This window comes from Anguilla anguilla, chromosome 6 (genome assembly GCF_013347855.1).
Source record: "Anguilla anguilla isolate fAngAng1 chromosome 6, fAngAng1.pri, whole genome shotgun sequence".
Lineage (NCBI taxonomy): Eukaryota > Metazoa > Chordata > Actinopteri > Anguilliformes > Anguillidae > Anguilla > Anguilla anguilla.
The window spans coordinates 19,772,276-19,796,140 of NC_049206.1; positions in this window are offsets into that span (position 1 = coordinate 19,772,276).

Here is a 23,865-nt window from a genome sequence, read left to right on the forward strand (position 1 = left end):
AAGTAATATTTTAATTCTTTGTTCTAGTCTAAATACAAGCAGCTGCTTTTTAAACCAGCAGGAGGTTCTTAAGTGAAGTATTAGAGTCAGACAACACGGCATTCCAGTGATCTACCCTGGACATGACAAGCAAGCGTTCCTTTTGCTGTATGAACAATGATTACACCAGTGGGTACAATTAAGCAATCATCAGCATTTAAGGAAAGGTCAGATAAATTCTCTCTTAGATTTTCTGGATCTGAACATTCCATTAGAACTGAATTTAGAGACAGAAACATATATTTTTTAGATTTGTCTCTTTACTCCACAATTTTAGCTCAGCAATTAAACAATTCACACGTGGTTATACATTTTGGTTTCACCATGTGGAAATTACAGCACTTTTTATACATAGTCCCCCATTTCAGGGCACCATAATGTTTGGGACAAATGGCTTCACATATCCCAAACCAAATCTTATCTGCTCAAGTTCAACCAAAATGCCTCCAAACTCATTGGACGTTGCTTCATCCTACAGCAAGAAAATGATCCGAAACATGCAGTACTGCTAATGCAACAAAGGAGCTTTCCAAAGGCAAAAACTGTACAATTCTGGCCAAGTCATTCACCTGATCTGAATTAAAATGAACACGTGAACACGTGAACACGAGAGAAGGGGTCTCTGGGTCATACATGTTGAAATCAAAAGGTATACAAATACCCTTTAATAATAGCTGAGAATCTGCTTTTATGTGAATTATTTGACTACAAGTCTAAATTGTTGAGTACAGAGCCAAAACGAGAAAAATATGTCCTTGTCCCAAATCATGGAGCTTACTGTATTTATTACAGCTGTAGTTCTTTGGCCTTTGGCAATTTTCTTTCCTGACATCAAGACTAAAGACCCTGTAAGGCTTCTTGAAAGATGAACATAAAGGGCAAACAGATGCTACTTGCAGCTGGTCTCAGGCACTTCCTTTCCGTGAGCAATATGCTGGATTACACAAAAATGTAACCCTTTGCAATGAGGCTAGTCCTCTAAAAATGAGGCGGTTTCCTCATCCGGTCTCCTGCCATCGTGTAACGTCGAAGCAAAGGAGTGTGGCAGAAAGGCCAGGAGGCAGTGCTGACCGTCAGCTCATTTCTTTCTCCCACTCCGGGACACCGAACATCCAGAAAGCTCCACACATGTGCGGGGCTATTGGGTTACCATTAGCGGCATCTTTTTTCCCGCAGACCGAGTGGCTCTTAACCAACATCTCCAGTGCTCGCTTCTCCACTGACACAAGAGCCCCTGCAGCCGCGGGCCGGCGGCTGTCCATCAGAGGAATACCCTCGGACAGGTGACCACTGGGATAATCCATGATGTGGACACCAGATACCTTTCCCAGCCCGGTATCCAGGCGACGCACATTTGCCGGGACCCCCGGCTGCGGCCCGGAGCCTGGCCTGTCAGGCCCAGAGACGGGGTGATGGAGAACCCCCCCCGCCTCCTCACCCCCCGCACGCTGGGCAGGGCCCCGGGTCTCACCCCGTGCGCTCAGCGGAGGGCCGCAGTGGCCCGCCCGTTCGCCCCCAGTGCAGCGCATCCACCTCAACATGATCCAGATGTGCACGGGCGTGTTTTTCCACTGGCAGGGGGTCCCGCCTAGCTGGCTCGCTCCATCACGTCTCCCCGGCCCAAGTCTTCAGTTAGGGCGGGGGGGCAGTCATGGTGACAGCACTTAAAGATTATGTTGGGGGGGGGGTTTGGTTTGGGAAGGTTTGCCTCCGGGGTCAGGGAAAATGGCTGAAGCCATATTATGATATTTCCCGTAGTCAATCAATTCTCCTTCTCATGGGTTTGCTATATTTCCATAATAGCCAGAAAACTCCTTGGTGGCTGTTTATTTCCCTCGAACCCTTTTAACCTCTCTGGTAGCGCATTTGTGACTTTGACCATAGAAAGCAAACCTCAGCTGGGGGTCTGTCTTGACTGCTGAGTCGCAGAACACATTTCAAAAGAAGAAAAAAGAAAACAAAAAACAAACTGAACCTGAAAGAAATGCCCATACAAGGCAGGATGCCATGTCCGTATCTCTTAGTCACTTACTGCCTGTCCATCTGCCTGTATGACCATATGTACTGAAGCCATTATTTGGAAAATGCTGTTTTTAATGACAGTTTTACTTTTTTTAAGTGTGTGCAGTCTTCATGTGTGCCTGTGGTGTGGTATGGTGTAGTGGTTAGAGGACTGTACCCTTGGTCAGAGAGTTGAGAGTTGGGTATGAATTTAAGGAAAGATGACATAGCTGTGCTAAATAAAGATAATATCAGGAATAGCAATGTGCACTTTCTTGCTTGCACAGTGCATATATGTATTAAACCGTAAATAAGAACATGAATTTTCTTATTGGAAATCATCTTTTGTCTTCAATTTCTATGCTGCATATAGACAATAGATTTTTTATTTAAGTAGCTATTTCCATGACAATAATGTGGAGCCCCCCAAGGCACCCAAGATGAAAAAGAATGTGTATGCTCAGTTACCAATCCATATGCTCAGTTTTGTAATCCATGTGCTCGATTTTCCAAATCCATGCACTCGGTTTTCCAATCTGTACCCTCAGTTGTGCAATCCGTGTGCTCAATTTTCCAATCCGTGCACTCGATTTTGCAATCTGTACCCTCAGTTTTGCAGTTTGGAATGTTAAATCTATTTGTAAATAAAGGGCCCAATGCAGCAAAGTCAGACATGGAAATATCATAGCTACAATTCACACTTGAGAAAACGGGATGAATATTAAAGCAATAAGGCACAAGAACCAGTGGTATTTCCATGAATATTGGCAAGGGGCTATTGTTGGCAGGAATCGAAGTGAAGAATCCTGGCAAACCCCATGCCATGCTCTTGCAATGCCAATATCCATGATATACCACACGTTCGAGTGCCAAATCACTTTTTAAAATGGTGTCTATACATATACATTTTATAATTCCCCAAAGAAAGACAACACAACAACTTCAAAAGTAAGATTTTGATAGATTGCGCGGTGTGTACTTCTGTTAAATTCATTAGGTTACTAAGGGTAGCGTGAAAGCATTTTTCATTAGGTCTAGTTTTCTTTCACAAAGGCCAGAAAGTAACACAAAGTAAACAATGTCAAAAATGTCCTGTTGCAAACAAGTATTTGCTGAGCGTGGATTGACAAACATTAACAAAGATTAATAAATATTAACAAAGATCTGGCATAGCTTGTATCAAAAGAATTTGTCATTTTGGGATGTTTGTTAGTCTGAATATGGCATTGTTGATCCGCTAAGGCTAATGCACAGCCAAGTTGCCTTTCATATAGCTGCAGTGAAATAACTTCTTGAATGAGGTCTATTCAGTCTTTGCACATCATTGAGTTTGATATCCATCTACTTTAACAATTGTGTAACTTACTATTATGTGTTTACTCTTTAAAATTCTCATTAACTGTCTCATGACAAATGAAAGCAGTCCAGTTCTCTCAGATGGTTTGCTCATGGTGACATGATGTTCTTTTCAAACAGCTGAGAGAACACATTCGACGAGGGATAACATGTTCTGTCACAGCCCTGCACAAGATCATCAGTGCTAAGGAGGCAGAGAGGGATTTCTTGCATCCAAAGATAGCATCAGATAAAAGAATCGCCATTAAAGGGGGATGAAGGCACCATTTTCTACCCCTCCATGAAATGGCTGTTTTCACAATATGTTTGGCATTCGTCAAATGTTTACATACTGACATGCTTTCTTAGTTCAGCTGGAGAACAGGCAGCCTTTAATGCCGCCAGCCCCTCTGGTGGGAACATAAATAAACAGATAAATTACTGATATATCCAGAAAATATTTCCACGGAGGTCAAAAGAGAGAGCTTGCCTCGGTCAGCAGCACGTATGACTGGGACTAAAACCGTAGATTAGAGTAACAGAAATGCTGCTTGGCAGATGAGTCAAGGTGAAATCATCTAAAGCCCTCCGGTGGTAATGGGAAACAGGACTCTCTTGCTCCCAGGGCCTTGCCACCAGGGTTCCATCAGAAGACCTGGGGCAACTGCACCCCCTGCGATCCGTGGTGACGCCAACACATGCCAAACGATACTTAAGCTAATCTGTTAAATACTGTACATCCTTTGAAAGTGATAACCCAAGATACGTTTGGCACACAGTTATAAGTGGAAGAAATGTGCGGATTTTTGGAGCGCTCGCCTTTTCCTTGCCTGTGCGCCCAAGGAGGTTGCGAGAGGTTGGAAAAGAATATAGATTTGCATTCGGCTTTTCACAGTTCATTAACAGCTTAAACGAAATCTACAGTCCTTGAAAAAAAAAATAGTTTATGACTGGAAAAATACAAAGTGAACAGTTGCTATATTCTATACATGTTTGAAAAGTGAACAGTAAATGAGCCACGCAGTCTTTCTGTCATATGTGTACCAACATTCAGATTGCAGGTCTAGTCCTTGTGCACCAGTTTGAATAGAAATGGCTTCATATAATAGTCAAAGTACAATATCCACAGGCTTTGGGACATAATATTCTTGCTAGTAAAGCAAAAATATGCAGGTTACATTTACAGAGTTGTATATTATAACAAAATGGGGAGTGCATCAATTCATGCAGCGGGATATTTAACAGATTGATTAAGGTGCTGCATGGAAACAGTCTGTGCAGATGTCTCATCCTTATTTTTCATACATTATTGATTCAAATGTGAAGAAATGGGTGCAGAAACGCAATTATTTAATTTCCTATTGTAATTACTCCCTGCTTTTCAGTTACTATATTATGTCCTCATACTTTAATCTAAATTTGAACGTTACTCACAGGTGCTGGTACCTTACTTTTAGGGGCCCAAGCACCAGATTGTACACCTGTTGTAAGCTTATGGGTTTTTTGTTATGACATGAATCTTGGTATGTACCATCTTTGTGCTGGTCCATAACAATATTGCAAATAAAAAAGTTGCTGTATTCAGATGACTGAATAGCAGCCAGTCATATTGTAGAATGTGTAACTTTGAACAAAACAAAAATAAGATGAAAAAATTGCATTTGATTATGAAATCGCTTGTTAGTTAAATGAGTCATTATATATTATGTTTCTACTGTTTGCATGTGTTATTAAAAAAGCAATATTACTGTAACATGATTTAGAATAGTGAGACAGTGCAATTTACTAAGTGAGTGAGACTCCAATATTTACTCTGTGAGTGTGACTGTACAATTTACTGAGTTAGTCAGATCGCAATGTTTACTGTGTGGGTGTGACCATGCAATTTTCTGATTGAATGGGACTAATATTTTTCAGGCTGGGCATGACTGAGATTTAATGTAAACACAATAATTTAGAGTGACTTTACAATTCACTTAGTAAGGGAGACAATGTTGCTCTATAAATCTTTTTAAGCGCTTTCTTATTTCACCACAAGAAAGCCGGTATCACTTTCTGCAGTGACAGATGAGCAATCTACTGGACTTCATGCTGTATAGGGGGAGGCCAACACTGCATAGAAGATACTAACGGATGAAACCAGAATTATATTCCATGTTACATGAGAGGGCTGAAGTCAGATAGCGACTAAACTCCCAGGACTAAATTTGTTACACGCTCATTCGTTTTTGCGCGCGTGCAGGCGAGAAGTCAGGTTCCAACGCGTCCTGACGGCTTGGCGTTCGTGTTCAGGTCTCGGTATCAGGCAGTTGTGAGTCGGCGGGTGTCCTGGGCCGCCCGGCCGGGCGGGTAATGACATCAGATGTTTCGGCGCGGCACCAGGTGCTTTGGCAGAAGCCTGTCGCCACCTCGCTGAGTCCGTCAACGTGGATGTTAATGATGAGATACCTGTGCTGTGCCATCTCCCAAACAGTCCGCCGCTCCGGCTTCTTCATGCATGCGCTCCTGCTAACAGGACCCCTCTGGGTTTGCCTTTGTATCCACAGGCTCTGAATCACTGCAGGGCCTTTTTGTCTTTGTGTTGCACTTTTGACTGATGTGGCGACTAGGCCGTTTGCCTTCTAACCAGAAGGGTGTGGTAAATGGTAAATGGTAAATGGACTGCATTTATATAGAGCTTTTATCCAAAGCGCTTTACAATTGATGCCTCTCATTCACCAGAGCAGTTAGGGGTTAGGTGTCTTGCTCAGGGACACTTTGACGCGCCCGGGGCGGGGATCGAACCGGCAACCCTCCGACTGCCAGACAACCGCTCTTAGCTCCTGAGTTATGTTGCCTCATGGTTCAAATCCCTGGAGACAATGCTGTAGAATCCTTGAGAAAATACTTAAAGTAAATACTTTAGCAAAATTCCCATCTGTATTTCTGGACATTGTATAAGCCTCTGCTGTATAAGCATGTTAAAATAAGGCAGATACTCAATGAAGTTCACACAGAAAAAGTTTTGCAAGAACTACAACGACCATAATTTATTGCGCCTACAGACATGCAAGGGACATGACAGTTCGGAAACACAGAACTGAGTACTTACAGAACATGAACAATAACGCTGAGCCGAAGAGGTAAATGTAGGCCTACTGTGTGACTGTAACCAACAACACATATATATATTCCATAATAGCACTTCTAACAGACTGGTAGTTTTTACTCGACAGAATGTCACGTCTGCCTCAAAACTGGTCTAATGATTTTGTCGACGTTGCTAGTTAACTTGCTAGCATGTCTCACGAGAAACACTGAAAACAGCAGGCTGGTAACGTTCACCTGCCAAAGAAAAATCTCTTCACTTCCAGAGCCAATAGTGTATGAGAAGGGAGATAAATTAGTCAACAAATAAGAAAATGAAATACACAGCGGAAATTCTCATTAATTTTTTAAAACCAAAGTGATAATAATTTGTGCAAGTGATTTGCTGTAATAAGCAGTCACAGCATTGGAGTCTTTGGAAATAGAACGTGTAGAGTACTATAATTAGTCAGCCATTGTCCATGTTGTCTATTGGGAAAACGCCACCCAAAAATAAATAAATAAATAAATAAAATTGGAAATTAAAATTAGAAAAATAATGTACATTAACGTTAACTTTAGACAATTAATTTAAAAGAACACATCAAATGGATCTGTTCTTTTGAGATGTTTTTTTTTCTGATACGGCATTGTGCATCTATAGAGCTCAAGTCTTGTTATATAAGCAGAACTGAGTCTGCTTCCATATTTAAGACTGCACTGAAGGCCTGGGTTAGGTCAGTCTTTGCATCTCATCATTTAATGCACATCCACGTTAACAGCACTGCAATATTCTGTTGTGCGTTTACCATATATATATTTTAAAAACCATCACATGACAAATTAATGTAGCATGGTGCTAACTCTTAGGATTTTACATGGAGAGGTAATGTTCTCTTCAAATGCTGCATACGAAAGGCATTTGGGTTGTTATTAATGGTATTATGTTGTTGCCCAGAACAATGTGCTGCAGCCCTTGATGAGCTCTCTCCACCTCTAGCACCGGGGCACCTGCCATGATGTGTCTGCCTACTGATGGTTGCTAATACACACAGAAAATGCTCAGCTTGGGGCAGGAAAGACATAATTACACTGTATTTTCCACTATTAAACCACATGCTGAGAAGACCAAATTCAAGCAATGGAGCGGTTTTTTTTTTACTCAAAAATCTCCAAACCCACTCTGAAACAAAGTGATTTAAATTTCATCGTACATTCTCAGCATTTTAGGAATATATGGAATGTATGTCAGGGCTTCCCCCGGGTATTAATAGTGGAGGCGCTGAACCTCCACTGGATTCATGAGGACCTCCGCAAACATCATCAGAAAAAAAATCAATAAAACCTCTGACTCAGACTCACAGATCTCCATAATCTTATGTTGAGCCATTCAATAGATGCTATTTAACAAAAATTGACATTGTGCAGCCATGTTTTCATCAGGTCAAGTCTAGACTATGCCATGTGAATACAACGGCTCACCACTTCATGTTGCCGCTGTTTACCCTCCGAGGCACTTCCCCCTCTAATTATTATTATTATAGAGGAAACCCTGCTTGTGTATACATGTGTAATCTGTAATATAAGAATATTTTTCTGTTTCTAATGGACTTGTATTGCATTATTGCAATAACCACACCCAATATACTCTATGTAATATAAATAAGTATGTTGCATGTGGTTAATGCAATAATGCAATGCAAGTCTGTTAGAAACAAAAATGATAAATGAGACATGTTATTTTGTCATGGCTAAGAAAAAATAAATAGAAATGAAAATAAAAAAGGGATTAGGTGCAACATGCGGATGACCATATGGAACTCTTAGAGGCGGCAAGAGACCATGCCGCTAGGAAAGCTGATCCCCTATCTCCATGACGACAGCGGGAGGTTTCTCACCCTCGGAACATTTTTAGACTTCTAATTTGTCATAAGCACCTCCTGTGGAAAAGAAATATGTTGTCGAATCAGACGTGGAAGCTGCTTTGCATTAAAGTTTTTAACATAGTTGTGCTGCGAGCAGGCAGCGTTCTGCCTCAGCGGTCACGCGCGGTGAAAAATGATTCGAAAAGATTAAACACGCGCTGCGGATGCCGTGCGGAACTGTACATCAGAAACCCGACGGAACCAGGAGAACCGTAAGCATCATGCAAGATGAGCCGGGGTGCTGCAGATTAGACATGTTTTCAGCCTTCTGCTTCAAAAGACACATTTACTTGGTTCAGCACATGTTGAGTATGAAAAGAGCATTTTATATTTTTGGCAAAGAGGAGGCATTCTTTCCAGGCTTTTGTATTTATTAGCAGTCAGCTGGAAAATTGTCTCTGAAGAGACAGACCCTGGCTGGTGACAATTTACCCATCATGCAGCTGTACATGGCCCATGTGTCCAGTACCCATCAATCATGGAGTGATTTCTCGGGAGACGTTGTGAATATTTGCCCGGGTGTTTCAAGTTTCAAATTAATATTTCATGCATATGTTACTCTTCCATTTGACTGCAATGGGCTCACTGTGTCTGTATCCCATGCTCATCAACCAGAAAAATACGGTGCAGTTGTATAACCAACAGGGTTTATATTTTCCTGAGGCTCCCAAGTTCCTCAGTCAGTACAGGTCCTTGCCATGAGCGGGGGAGACATTTCAGCCTGGATGATGCTTTTGGCTGACTACACCCAGAAATGTTAAAGTTTCAGTCACTTAAAAAAAAAAAAAATAAATAAAAAACTTTTGGTGGCATTTATTTTTCTGTATAATGCTAGCATTTATCAATGAAGTGATTGATTGTGAAAGTCATCAAGGACATTTATATGTGGATGTGGTGGCTCAGCCAAGATAAATGTGTGGGCTAGGATACTATTTAAGTGGCCCACTCCAACCCACACATCCTTACGTGGTTGTTGTATAGTCATGCGTCTAATGCTGATAGATGGTCAGTACTCTCAAGTGAGCTCTCCCATGATATTTAGTGAACTAAGCAGTTAAGGATGTGTTTTCTCTCCCAAAGAGAAAGTGACTGTCGTACAATGACATAATCCTTTTAGTGTTTCACTGTGGTCCCCAATAGCTGAGACAGAGTCCCAAACCAAGGCTTCTGAAGCAGCAGCAGGGCTCAAACTTCTGGCACAAAATACAGATAAGAATTGGGTATTCAATGCTTGACCAGTATTTGTAGTTATTTAGAACATTCTGAAAGTGAAAAGACCTCCAAGAGAATTGTATAAATTTTAAAAATGGTTTTAAAAAATGCTACAATTTGGTTATTTGGGCCTAAAAAGACCAAAAAAGAAGCTGAGACAAATTTAGTGGAGTGCATTTCAGAGGTATTTTGAAGGTTTCTTGAAGGGAGATCCTTTTGTCCGGGAAAACCACAACACACACACGTGCGCGGGCAAGCGCGACATGCACACACATTTCCTATCATTTACTTTCAGTCATTTATTTCGATCACTTATCGATCATTTATTCAGACAAAATAGTGAAAACCTGTGAGACTTGTAACCAACACACCCCCGCCCCCCCACCCCGTTCCCCGCAGGAAAATAAGAAAAGCCCTGGCAACCCCAGATTCACTGTATCTCAGGTTCATAGTGAATGTGGGTATAGGTCTTAATCTGGTGCCAATAAAGGTCAGCCCCCCTCCTCCCCCCGCCCAGCCCTTCTAAGAGCTCTATTTCCTGGCTCCACATCAAAGTGTAAATCCGCTGATTATCGGGGCTGGACAGAGAAGACAATGAGCCTCCAATGGCAGGAGGTTTCTATAGCTCAGTGTGTGCTCAGAACCCTGCAAGAAAGGGCCATAATGCCCGAGACCGCCAGGAAACCCCCCTTCGATCAATACGTCCCGTGAACTTTGCATTATGCTCATGGCCATGCCATGCCTCTCTCCCTAAAAGGGAGCCTCGGCCCCTTACCTCCTTTCCCTCTGGGAGGAAACAGAGCATCTTGGCATGTCTTTGACTAATGTATCCACCTGAAACTAAGGCTAAGGTTCACAGCTCCCTCAGAGAGATTTAGCGGCCTGGATAAAGCTGTGTTTTTCCTACCTAGCACATACTGTATGCTGTATCAGTACCTGTACCTTATGAATGTGTGTCTTAAGCAATTCTGCCTTAAGCATCTTATAATACTTATTTGTTTACAGGCTGAAAAGTGACTTCGCTTGCACATTGTCTGATTCACAGCCCTAGGAATTATGTTTAGTACTTTCTCGCATATCCTTTTCATGCAATGACTGCTTGAAGGCTGTGACCCGTAGACATCAGCAGATGCTGATTGTTCTCTTTGATGATGCTCTGACAGGCCTGTACAGCAGGCATCTTCAGCTTTTGCTTGTTTCGGGGGCTAGCTGTCTTAGCTTAGCTTCTTTTGTTGCTTCAGCAGTATGTTTGGGAACATTGTTTTGCTGTTAGGATGCAGCGCTGCTAAAAGTGGTTGGAGGCATTTGGCTGAACTTGAGCAGATAAGATGCTTCTGTATACTTCAGAATTCATTCTGCTGCTGCTATCAGCAGTTACATCATCAATGAAGACAAGAGAGCCTGTACCTGCCTTGCAGTCATACATGCCCAAACCATAACTGAAGTTAAATAGATGGGCGTGTAGTGTTTGTTTTGTCCCGATTGCATTTTCTGCCAATGTGCTTGTCTCTGTGGAAGTGCAGGGGCTGTCTGTCCATTTCACAAAATGTCCACCCCCCTTCAGACATAATGGGTGATCTGACAGAAAGAGCAGTGTCTTTGTCATACCGACAGATGTTGTAATTGCCAGCTGATGGATGTGCTGTCATGAAGGTCGTTAGGGTCGGTGGCCTTGCAACGGCAAAAAGCCGCCCGCGGCAGAGGCAAGGGTTGCGTGTTAACGGGAGAGAGGACGAACACGCCGTCCCGGGATGGATGGAAAGGCGGGTCAAGCTTCGGCCTATTGACTGCTTTGATTTGGGGCTGATTCCTGAATGGGGTTGCGGATTAAGCATTGTTTTGGCATACTGGATTGGGGGGCTAGTTGACAGACATGTCACCTCTTGGGGAGGGGGGGGGGGGTGGGCGTTATCAAAAGCTCTTGACCCCAACCTGAAAAGACTCAAGCAAAAGAACCCAAAAACAGTTTTTATTTATTTACTGCAAGTGATGTTATCACAAGAGTAATTACAATAAATAAAACCATACAACAGTGTTTATGTGTGCACATAAGCACAAACAAACACACTCATATGCACATCATTTTAAGAAATACAATACGAGATAACATATATGAAATACATTACTTTTTATTATCTAGTCAGTATTATATTGGCTTGACTCTTTTGGGGTTATTGGGATTGACTTTCCGCCTTAAACATAATGACTGTAAATCTGCACCCAAGTTCACTGTCAGTTTGTTTTCACAAGTTCCAAGGTTAAACAGGCCTTTCCAAACAGTCCACAAAGGTCAATCGGGACAGATGATCTACTGTACAAACAAAGGGCAGTTGAGCACAATTGTGCGAGGCTTGAGGCACCACTTTGTTATGAAGTGCTTCGCTTTGTGAACTTAATTAGAAGATCCTTTGTTCACGATCCCCTCGGAAGAGAAAAGCTTGAAATGAAGAGGTGTATCAGCACTTAACTTCGCCAGTACTGCTGATTTAGTTTACTGTTCTGCTGGTGTTGTTTGGATGATAATTGCTGATTGTTAGATGCCACAAATGGAAGTAGGGTTGTTTTAATGCCTTCCCAGCCTTGTGTTTGGCTTCCTTTTTTAGCTGACTGTCATGTGAATCTACTTTAAAGCACCCAGTAAATGAAGTGTAAATTATGGGAGTTTGAAAAGCTTTGAAAATCTGCCGTCCACACAATATATGTTGAAGCCCCCATGTAGAATGCTAGTCCAAATATCAGTTGAAAATAAGGAGAGTTTATATTTTAGGATACTGGAAATACCATGCATCTGAAGGGAAAATAAATCAGATTGCAGCATCCTGGCAGGACAGATTAATGACGGACTTTTCGGAACTGGAATCATCTTTCGATATACCACTGCCTTCACCAATTTGTGTCAGCAGTGGTATATCATTGTTACCATATCAATGTATTTTCTCTCAGTATTAATCCAGAGTTCTCAATGTAAACTGAGAAACGAAATGTCCTGAAAAGAAATTTAACTGGAGTAAAACTGTTAGAGCATTGGCCATGCCCCATTCAATGTCAGTCACATAGGGTATGAGAATGCATCCAATTTTACTCTAACTGTTCTGGCAAGGACACTTTGCATCAGGAGTTGTTAAAATATAAATAAAAAAATTAACTGACACAGAAATTGCATCAGAAATAATTGACCAGATGGCTCATTGTTCATTTGTACAAGATAAAAAAATAAAACATTTAGCCAACTGACACCTGACCTTTTCTATCAGTCATTTTCACATGTTTTACATCTGAACCAAAATGTGAGAACAAGTATTGTGATTCTCCAGGAACACATTTTTGGCTCTGAACTATTTATTAAGGAAGATACCACCCATTAGCAAACTCTTCACATCATAGTAATAGTTAATTATTCATCTTCAGAAAGACACTTTCCTTGATAGAAAGATGCTTCTTTTTGGTAGTATCACTTTGAAGGGGGATTTATGCTTAAACAATGGCCTTTCTCTTTGAATGAAGGCAGTTTGAAGGGGTAAAAAAAAACAGCGTGTGGGCACACAGCTTTGCAGAAATGTAATTAAACACGCAGGGAGAGTAACGAGGCCCGGGACGGAGCAGCGGAAACTTTCGGCTTCGCCGTCCAGCCGCGTCGCTGTGCGCTACGTGCGCGGCGTCCCGGGCGGAGCCGGCGACATTGGGAGAGGTGCCTGTCGCCCCGGTAGCACGGCCGCGGGATTAGCTCTGGCAGGTGCCGGGGGGGCGGGGGGGGGGGGGGGGGGGGGAGGGGAGAGGAGGCTTGCGGTTGGAGGGTTTAAATTAGCGGTGAGATGACAACACCCCATTAGGAGGGATTAGGGCCCTGCTGGCAGTTAGGAAAAGGCTGGCAGGGGCATCCGTCACGCGCGCAACTCTGGGAAAGATGGCAGAGGAGACGGTTAGCCGGAACGGGGCACGCAGCGTCTTTGACCAGCCCCTGTTGCTGCGAATAGCTCGCTGAAGGGCAGCCGTTCTTTCACACGCACTCTCATAAACGATGTTCAGATTGTTGACGTCCCCATAAATAACAGCACAGTGCAAAACATGGAAGTGACTGAATAATTTGCTGAATAATTTTTCTTTTTTTGGAGGGACGGCGGGTCTTATTACGCAAAACTCAAGGTGAGCAGAGCCCTTTGGTTCGTAATGAGCACTTTTGAAACCCAGGGCCTGCAGTAGAAAGAACACAAAGAGAGGGGGTTGAGCTTCATTTGCGCTGTTATAACAGAATAACAGGATTTTGGAATCCTGGCACCTCCCTTCCGAGCGCCTGGCTGTTTGCGGTGCCTGCAGGCTGGAGGTGGAGTCGAACCAAACGATTGTCTTTAAGCGTTTCCGCTAAGCCTATTAACAGACAAAAGAGAAACGAGGAAACAATTCATAGGGCCAAAATTCTGAGGAAAAATAGGTTCTGTGAATGTATGCTTTAAAAGAGCAAGGTGAGAATTCACAACTTGATTTTAACTTAAGAAGCCAAAGCTTATCAAAACTTTTATGTTTCAACAAGCCATACCGCTATGCAATGCTTGTCTGATGCCTGCATTTGTATTAATTAATGCAGGATTAGACAGTAGACCAATGTCTGATAAATGAATTTTATGTCATGATAAACACCATCATGAGAAACAACATTATAGCACTGCTTTAACAGATTCTGCCACTTCTGTCAAGATAAAAGCTTCAGTTTATTTGATGCCCTCCCTCTGTTACAACCCCACAAGGAGTCAATATCTACCATTTCCAATACGGTATTATAGTTTCCATAAGATATTGTTTCAATTCAAATATTTCGATTAATCTTGGAGCACGACAAGGTTGTGAATGTTTTACCCACCAAGACAGGTGATTCCAAATATCATTCTTTTGTGGAATATGGTATTGATTGATTTGAGAAAGCTTTATGTTGCATTGTGACAATGTAATATTTCCCATCTAAGGCCTGGTTATTTCATAAATCATAAAGTCCAGCACACATTTTGATTATTTAGATTTAGATTTAGATTTAGATTTAGATTATTTGGAATTAATGGAAGTGTACCTTGTAAAAGTTCTCACTGTTCTGAGTATATCACTACTGCTCATGTAAATCAGATGATGGCACTGATGTTTTCCTACACTATAAGCATAATGTAATGTATCATTATAAAGCTGTACTGTTGCAGCCAGTGGATGTTATGTACCATGTAACTGCCATCTGCAATGCAGCACTCCTGGATATGAGTTTGCTATACAAGTGTAGGTTCTCCTGCATGAGTTTTGCCGTGTAAGAAGCCCATCTGCTGAAAGGCTACCTAATATTCAAATTTCAAACTGTGCTGGTCGCCACTTTTACGAAACAGGGCAACTGTACCGCCACCTGCCCCTAGAAAAGCACAAAGAGCAAATGATTCTCTCCGGAAGAAACCAGAAACATTTTAACTAATTGATTTATTTAAAAAATGTAACCTTGTATACACGGGCATTTGCTATGCACGTTGTTCACGTCACTGTGAGATGGATTACCACTGATCATGTTGTTGGTTATGCGGAACCAACGTTGCACATTTTATAATGTATTCCTATATTGCTAAGTTCAAAATATTGCCAAATTTGAAATGTTTCCCTTTATCTAATTTTATTTTTCATTTTATGCAAGCATGTGTGATTTCATTCCTCTGTTGCACTCTATAGTTGTGTACTGACACTGTGAAAAGTAAAGCAATGATCAGACAAACGTAAAGAATTAAAGATGACAGTTTAAAATTGAATTCATAACTAACTTTATGATTCATATATAAAAATATACACCACTCACAAGAAGGTTAAAAATATATAATGCATACATTCAACTTTAAAAAGTAACCCGCAAACTTAATTGATTCAAGAAAAGGAGAGAGTGAGTGAGAGAGAGAGCCCTTATCTTACTGTTTGACATTTCTGGAAAGCTCTTGAGGGAGCAGCCTTAAGCGATAGCCATGTTTGGAACAAATGAAGGGAGAGAGATTGTGCCTGTTCCTCCGCGATCACCAGCTTGGTCCCCTGCCATGCGTCCGTCCCGCAGGAACAGGAAGTAAAACAATTATCAGCTGGGGAAATAAAAGGCCCTGCTTCGCCCCACAGGAGTTGTGCACAAGGCCACTCCGTGTTTGGAAATGGTGCCGCTGGCGTGTACGTGAGCTAAAGAGGCTACATTTTGGCCTTTTGTCTCGGGACCAGCTATCTCTAACAGCTGATATGCCTGGGTAAAACAAAAAAAAAGCATAAAAAACAAAGTAAATATGTTCTAGACTTTACAAAGTTTGGGGTTATTTGTTTACATGATATAGCAAGGAATATAAAGTTATGCTTTAAGGTGTACAAAAATCAAGGAATATTTTATTTTTTGAATGTGTTTTAAGCCCTTCAAGTTCCCTACAAAGGTTTTCTATTGATGCATTCAAATTATATTTTTATTAAATTAATAGCATTTAGAGTGTACAGATCCATCTGCTAAAAAAAATATTTTGCACTCAGTTTTCACCATACATAGAGAAGCGCCCAGACATTTTAACCTTTAACGTCTACCTCAAAGCTTTGTGAATTTTCCGATCACTGGTAATAGCTATACTTTGCTGTTTAAGAGTGGTTGTTTGCCAAATAGATCCCTCAATTAGTGGAAGGCCTTAAATGCACAATAAAAAAAGTGAATGTGTCCTTCCCCAAGAGCCAAGCGGCACTGGATGCCCTTCAAGTTCCTAACGTTAGCATGATGTGTTTTTTTTTCCCAATGTCCTTTCGAAGTGGAATCCGTAACTGTGGGGTCCCATCACAGTGAGACATTTGCTGTGCAAACAGAGCAGCAAAGCTGGGAACATTGCACTCGAGGGCTTTATAGCCCAATACGGTTTCTTAGTGAAGCTTATAAAACAAATGTGAATGCAAATTTAAACCCAGCCCACACAGAGGGATATGGAGACTACTGTGGTGTTAAAATATCCAAATCGAAATTTACATAAATAAGGAACTGAATTGATATTTCTCTGCTCTGTCTTGCATAATACTGATCTTCAGCTGTTTTTTTATTTGATCTTTGTATGGCAAGTTGAGGTGGGAAGTAAGTGTATTAGCATATTTCAGTTTACATTTCATGAAATATTCTTTTTGTTGATACTAATTTTGTTTAAAATGTGATAAATGATGATTCGACTATTCTAAATAAATTGTAGTATTGCAGTAGTTTAATAATTTTTCTTACGACGCTATCAGGCTGGTACTGGTATCACAAGGCTACAGTCATAAGTCTGGTGCTCAAGGTTTTGATTACAGTAGTATTCATGGTGACAAGAAATAATGATTTCACTTTGGCACTGGTATTGTACTTCTATAAAAATGTACTTATTGATTATATTTTGGACTACATATCCCTCGTTTCGATTCGTCAGTATAACAGTACGAGTGTTATGCTAATGTTTCATTATGAAAGGTTACAAACATTTTAGGATGTAGCGTCACAAGCTATTCTAAATTCTGTTTGAAAAATCTCAATGACGTGATGTCACTTGTCTAATAAACAGGACGATCATGATATATACCTGTATAAAAATAGCCATATCTCCTTTTAGGTAACAAACTAGAACATTTCATTTCAAGTTATTTGCTGGGAATATAACATTGTGGAAAAAATGTATATTTAAAGGATACAACTGGATGTTTACTGAAGGTTAAGTACTTTGCTCAAAAGGTACAATGGCAGTGCTCTACCTGGGAATTGACCCTAAAACTTCAGTTACGATGCGGCACAAATGCTTGTGTGTTCAATAAGGCTTGAAATGTCAGTAATGCCACATTTACCAGAGAGCCTGACAATTCTCACGTTTAGCTTGCCTATAAGGTTACATAATAGAGTGTAGAAGTAAACATCTTAAATTTGGATTCCAATGCTTATTTGGACTTATCTGGTTAGTTTTACAGATGGTAGTGGGGATTCAGTTTCTCCATGGATGGTTTAGCAACGAGATGCCCTACAGTTTAGTACTTTGAAGAACTCCAGTCACACGACCAGTTTATTTAGGCGAGAGCATTTAGGTGTGAGGAGAAACAGTTTAACTGATTGTTGTGAATCTAGGTATGGCCAATGGACTTTGACCTAAGGAGGGGCCAAAGCACACAGGACGAATATATTAAACTGTCATGACTATGAAGGTAAAAACAGCAAAAATAGCTTTTGAGAAAACGATGGAATAATCTTAAAGTTCCACAACAGATAAAACCCCAGACACTTAATAAACTGCAAGTAATACATGTTCCAAGTGTGTTCAAGTCATGAGCTTTCAGGCCCCTGAGCTCTTCATCAGAAGAAAGAAAATGCAAGTCATTTTTTTGGCGTACAAATGCATTTTTACAAAACTTGCTCTAAAAGTAAGGCAGATACATCACCAATTAAAAAGGTTTTATTCTCCCGTGTTAAGATTGACAATTCTGATATCACAATCTTATTGTCTTTGAATTTAGTATATACTTATTTAAATATTAGGAAATGTAACTGACTGGCACTTAAAAAATGTGTTGAATGTAATTTTGTGTTTTTCATATGTATGTTTGTTCATTTAAAATGTGTGATTTAGTACATTTTTTATAATTATCTTTATATTATGTGAGCAATGTATTGGAGTTACAGTAAGATTGTGTAAATTTAACAGAGATGCTGCAAGTCACAAAGGTCCCATTCGCGAATTGCCAGTCTGTGAAGATGCTTTGAATATGCTGTGTTCTGTGAATGAAACAGTGTGCTACTGCCCCCTGATGGTGGGTGGTTTATACAACAGACCTTAATGCCTTTGGCCTTCTGGTCTTCGCCCCGGTTGGTGCAGATTCAGCACATAGGTCATCCCGTTGTGTGTGTGTGTGTGTGCGTGTGTGTGTATGTATGCATTCATTTGATGAGTAGGTTATGTTAATTACTATACGGTTTGAATTTAGTCTATTTTCTGATTTGAGTGGTATTATAATTCAATAAAAACAATATTCTGGTTTTGAGATTAATGACTATTTTTATGTCTGTTCTGTTGTATTTACCAAAGGTCATGCTACATACAAGTCAAGCTTCATGACAAATCTGGGAACAAATGGATAAGTGACCACGAATGAGTGAGGTTTTGAGCACGGGAGAGTAATTCAGTGCATCCGAGAGCAAGTACACGATTTAGCATCGGTGAGAGTTAGCACGCCTTTGGGTGAGAGAGCAAATGAACGAGCTCTCTTCCTGGCTTGCAGTTCAGTCAAAGGCAGGCGAGGGGGTGGGGGGAGCAAGTGCGCGAAGGAACGGGGAAAACCCGCAGAAGGCAGATTTCAGGCCCAGACATCTGTTTCTCAATACATAGACAGCCTTTGATGAGTGTGAGTGATTGGTTTCAGGGTTGAGTCGCTTTGATAGAGCCACCTCATGAGATAGCTACCTGTGAGGACAGCCAGAACTCTAAGAGGAACAGAGGCGCTATGCAATGTTTTCAGCCAAAGAAAATCAGGTTTTCCCTGTTATATTCACGGCCCTGTCAATATAAATATGACTTAGGGTTGCACACGCTGTATAGCAGAACAGATGTCAGTGATACTTCTTGGGAGCAGACATGATACACAAAGTGTGAAATTTATAATTAATAGGAAACACGGGGGGAGAGTTATTGCCGACCTAATCAGAATTCTTCAGGTCTTCAAAATCCAATTATGTTTGAATTTCTAATTGTGCAACATAATGGCAAATAAATAAATAAATACAATTAAACAGAAAATAAGAACCGGCATAAATTAATGCTGGCTTCATAATATTGATGGAATTACTGTGGTAATATAGTGGTATTAATCATCAGGATGACACAGAACGCAGGGCAGGTATAGTTCAGCAATCTCCTTCATTTAAATAATTAACATCTTAAAAACACGGCTCAATTTATTCTCTTCCAGCTCTGCTCTTAATTGCCAGTTTATTTATGCGCCAAAGTTAGAGCCATGCATAATTTATCAGGTAGTTTTACATTTGCTTATGAAATTGTCTCAAATCAAATGACTTTGCTACATTTATTTAGGATTAAAAATGAATGTATCATTTAATATCTGAGGTAGTTTATGAAATATATGCAATATAATCATGCCTGGAAAGTCCACTGCATTGACATGACTGAGCTGTGGGGCAATGAAGGGCAGTAGCAGACAGTGAGGCAGCACTGAGCAGTGGGGGCAGCAGTGAACAGTGGTGTAGTAATGAGGAGTGGGGCAATAGAGGACAGCATCAAATACGAGTTGCAATAAGTATGGGACAGTAGAAAACAGTGCTGAACAATGAAGCAGGTATGAAGAGTGATGCAGTTGATGACAGTAAAGAATATGGATGAATTAATGAGGAGGGGGCTGTAGAGGGCACTGGGGTGGCTGTGAGGAATGGCTCAGCAGAGAGCAGAAGTAAACGGTGGGGCAGTAGTGAGCAGTATGGGGCAGTGGGGCGGTGCAGGATTAGGGGAGAGGGGCAGCAGTGAGCAGTATGGGGCAGTAGGTGGTACAGGATTAGGAGAGTGGGGCAGCAGTGAGCAGTATGGGGCAGTAGGGCGGTGCGGGATTAGGAGAGTGGGGCAGCAGTGAGCAGTATGGGGCAGTAGGGTGGTGAGGGATTAGGGGAGTGGGGCAGCAGTGAGCAGTGTGGGGCAGTATTAGGGGAGGGGGCAGCAGTGAGCAGTTTGGGGCAGTGGGGTGGTTCAGGGTTAGAGGAGTTGGACGGCAGTGAGCAGTATGAGGGCAGTGGGACGTTGCAGGAGAGTGGGGCATCAGTATTAAAAAACTGTTCCATTCATCCTGGTCATCTGGTGCAGCTGGCGTCTGATCTAGGACAGTCCTCTCCTAAAAGCAGCTTGAAAAGTAGAGCAGTAATGAGATCCAGAGGAGGGAAGAAATCTATTAACACAGCGTGAACAAAGGTGATCAGTGCCTGCCACATGTCTGCTATGTGTCTTAACTTTTATAGACCGTGGACATTCAGAGCTTCACACTATCAAAAAACTACATTGACCATATCAGCTCATCTCATGCTGTTCTTAAATGTTCCCTGACCAGACAAAGAACAGGTGTTTGCCTGATCAGCCTGACTGCTCCTCTGGATTAGGACACGCACCGAGCCGTGATGGAACAATTCACCGCGGCCCGTCCCAAAGTTGCCTGGCAACAAACGCACTCGGAGTCAGCGCACAGGACACCCAATCTGAAGGCCTGGAGAACGCCTGCCGATTCTTTTAAAAAGGCATTTCGCCAACTTTTTTGACTGCCGACATGAAGCAAGATAAATGGGCCGGTGGATGTTGTGGGCGAAGGGCAGCCACCTTCAGGCACGTGGCTGTTCGTAGTTCATCCTCCGTCCCTCCCGCCAAAGGAATTCTGGGGTTTCCCCACGGGTGGCTGGGCTGGGGCCGACCGCAGGGACGCGCGTTCCTTCCCCTCAGCCGTGTCAGCGAGGGTTTGGGCGGCTCGCCGCCATACGGCCTCCATGCCTCGCGCCGTGACGGGCGTGGCCGTCAGTAGCACGCGGGGGAGGTACGTCGCACCAAAAAGAAGCAGCCAAGCCGAGCGTGTCTGCTTGCTTACACGAAAAGAAATGGACCGGTGAAAAAGCACGCTTTGGCACCAGACTCCCTTTCACATGTACAGAACACGCCTTTGCGCGTTGCAAGCTCTTTCTAGAAACACGTCTGTTTTCTTATGCGGGTTCACCACTGGAAAACAATTAAATCTGCTCACCCCCTACCATCGAGACTACCACAGTGAATAATAAGACAGTACGCATGTGCACGCATGCAGCCAGACACACCCACGCACACACGCACACACACACATACACACATACGAACATTATCCATCAAGCGTTTGTCTCTTACCATTTATTTTTATTCCTCAATTTCATCTTTTAAACATTCTCTCTACCTCTCTCTCTCCTTCTCTCTCTCACTCACACCCTTTCACACACGTGTTCACCATCTCAGAAGTTCATAATTCAGCAGGACACCTTATAGAGAGACACATATATTCAGCATTACTGAGAAGCGGGGCTCATATTAGGGTTATATTTTACATAATGTTATGTAAAACTTATGTAACTTAAACATTCAAGCATTATCTCTTGCAAGGAGTTTTGACAGTTAATTTAATGGGATTGTTGTACTCATCAAACTGTATATCAAGAAAAAAATGTTTCATTTACTTTGAATTTTGAGACAAATTTAAATGTAAATGTTTATTGAATTCAAGCCATAGTTGTAGACATAAACTGTATATGTGGAGAAGGTATTCAAAGGTAAACTGAGAAAAATCTAGCATAGTAGATGCAAGGAAATTTCACAGGCACTTTGCAGGTGAGCGTGAAAGTACTCTGCGAAAATGTTTGGCAGGGTGTAGCGTAGTATTTGTATAACTACTTCATTATGTGCCACAGACATGGATGACCTAGATATTAGATTATAGATATACAATGTGTGATCAAACTATATGTGTGCATTTGAAGCTTCTCAGTGCTTTTATGTCATCATACGGCTGCAGCCAACTATATTGCTGAAAAATATTATAGAGAAATTGAATAAATGAATTGCTTGCATAAATTCTTTTCAGACTTTTAGTGTCATAGTGGTCAGATAGAATGTTCCTTTTAGTATAAGGGGAAGACTCATTTAAGGTGCTTAATTTTTGAATACATCTTTTGAAATGTGGGCCCAAAAAATCATTATACAGTATAACGAGGCAAGGGCTTTCTCTAAAAGTCTAATAACGAGAATTACAGGACCTCTTGTGCCTTATCACATTACAGTGAATAAAAAGGGGATCTTAATGGTGATTTTTGTTTGAAGAAACAAGCAATGCCTGGATTAGGGCATGAAATAAGCTCTTTTCTTTCATGTGACGGAAAAAAAAACCGTGGCATAATGCATCTTTTTATGCTACCTTCCCCGTGATTATGCTAACAAGCGACGTGCTGGGAAGGGATTAAGCCCCACAGCCAATCAGAGACAATGCGTGGCTGCATCTCCTGGGTAGCCACGAGGGCGAAAAGATATAAGCCCCAGAGATGAAATTATTGGACTAACCCCCCCATCCCCCGTCCCCCCTCTCCCCACACCCTTCCCCCAAAGTGGGTGGGGGTCCTACAACATTGTCACAGTGAGGCCTGTCCCCTGGATGTTTGAGTGTAGCCCATGCTTAGTCACTATTATGTAGACCACAATGACATCTTACAGCACCTTTGATTCCGCTGGCAAAGACCATAATGCAAATATTCCTGTGACAGGTCCTACTTAGCGTTTATCAGCCGTCGCGGCGGCCATGACACCGCGCTGAGTAAAATCCCCAGCGGGGGCCGTCCTCTCGGACTGCCAGCGGGGCGTGGGGCACCTGCCGGAACTGAAAAGGCCAGAGGAAGGATTAAATAGGGGAGGCACATCTCCAGAATAAAAAGCCATTCTCCAATTTTTCTCTTATTACAACAAGAAAAGGAGGAAGTCCATTCTAATGGAGCTAGCTCGCTTTAAAAAAGGACAGGTTGCAAAAGTACCCCCTAACACCCCCCCCCCCCTTCTCCACCCCAGCCCCTCACTCCCCCCCGCTACATTTCTGTCTGCTCAGTTGTAGCCGTTCTTTGACGGGCTTTTCTACACAGAAGATGTGCCCGGCAAAAGAATTATTTGGACATCTTTCAGGAACACAATGTAATATGAGATAATTGGGACTTTTCCCTGAAGAATTCTGTTGGTGGACTCAAGCCCCCCACACCCCCCCCCCCCTTCCTAAAAAGAGAAGAGGTTCAGGAGCTCTCAGACGTCCAGTTTCCCGCTGCGAAAAGTATGTTCATCATCTTAATCGGCACTGTCATTGTGAGCACGGCAGTAAAAATCACACTAAATAATCTCGCAGGCCTTGATTAGCCCTGCGTGAGCCTTCAAACCGCTGTACCTGGAGTCACTGTTAGGAATTTGGGCGCAGGGAATGACCCCCAGCCTGTGTCGATGCTTCGGCGTCTCTTTATGTGATTACGAACAAAAGAACGAGCCACCGTCCGCTTTTGTCCCTCACAGCCATTACTATCGCAAGCACAGAAACAGAGAGGTAAGGCGGTAGCAGTCAGCGCATTGCATGCTGTTTCCTTAAAGCTGATCTGATATCAAAGAAGGAACAGGGTGTGGTATATTTCCTCATCAGGTCAGTTACCTTATAGGCATGAGGTAACCAACTATTGTGGAGAATGTTTACTCTGTCCCTGTTTTCCTTTCTTTTCTTCCTCCGT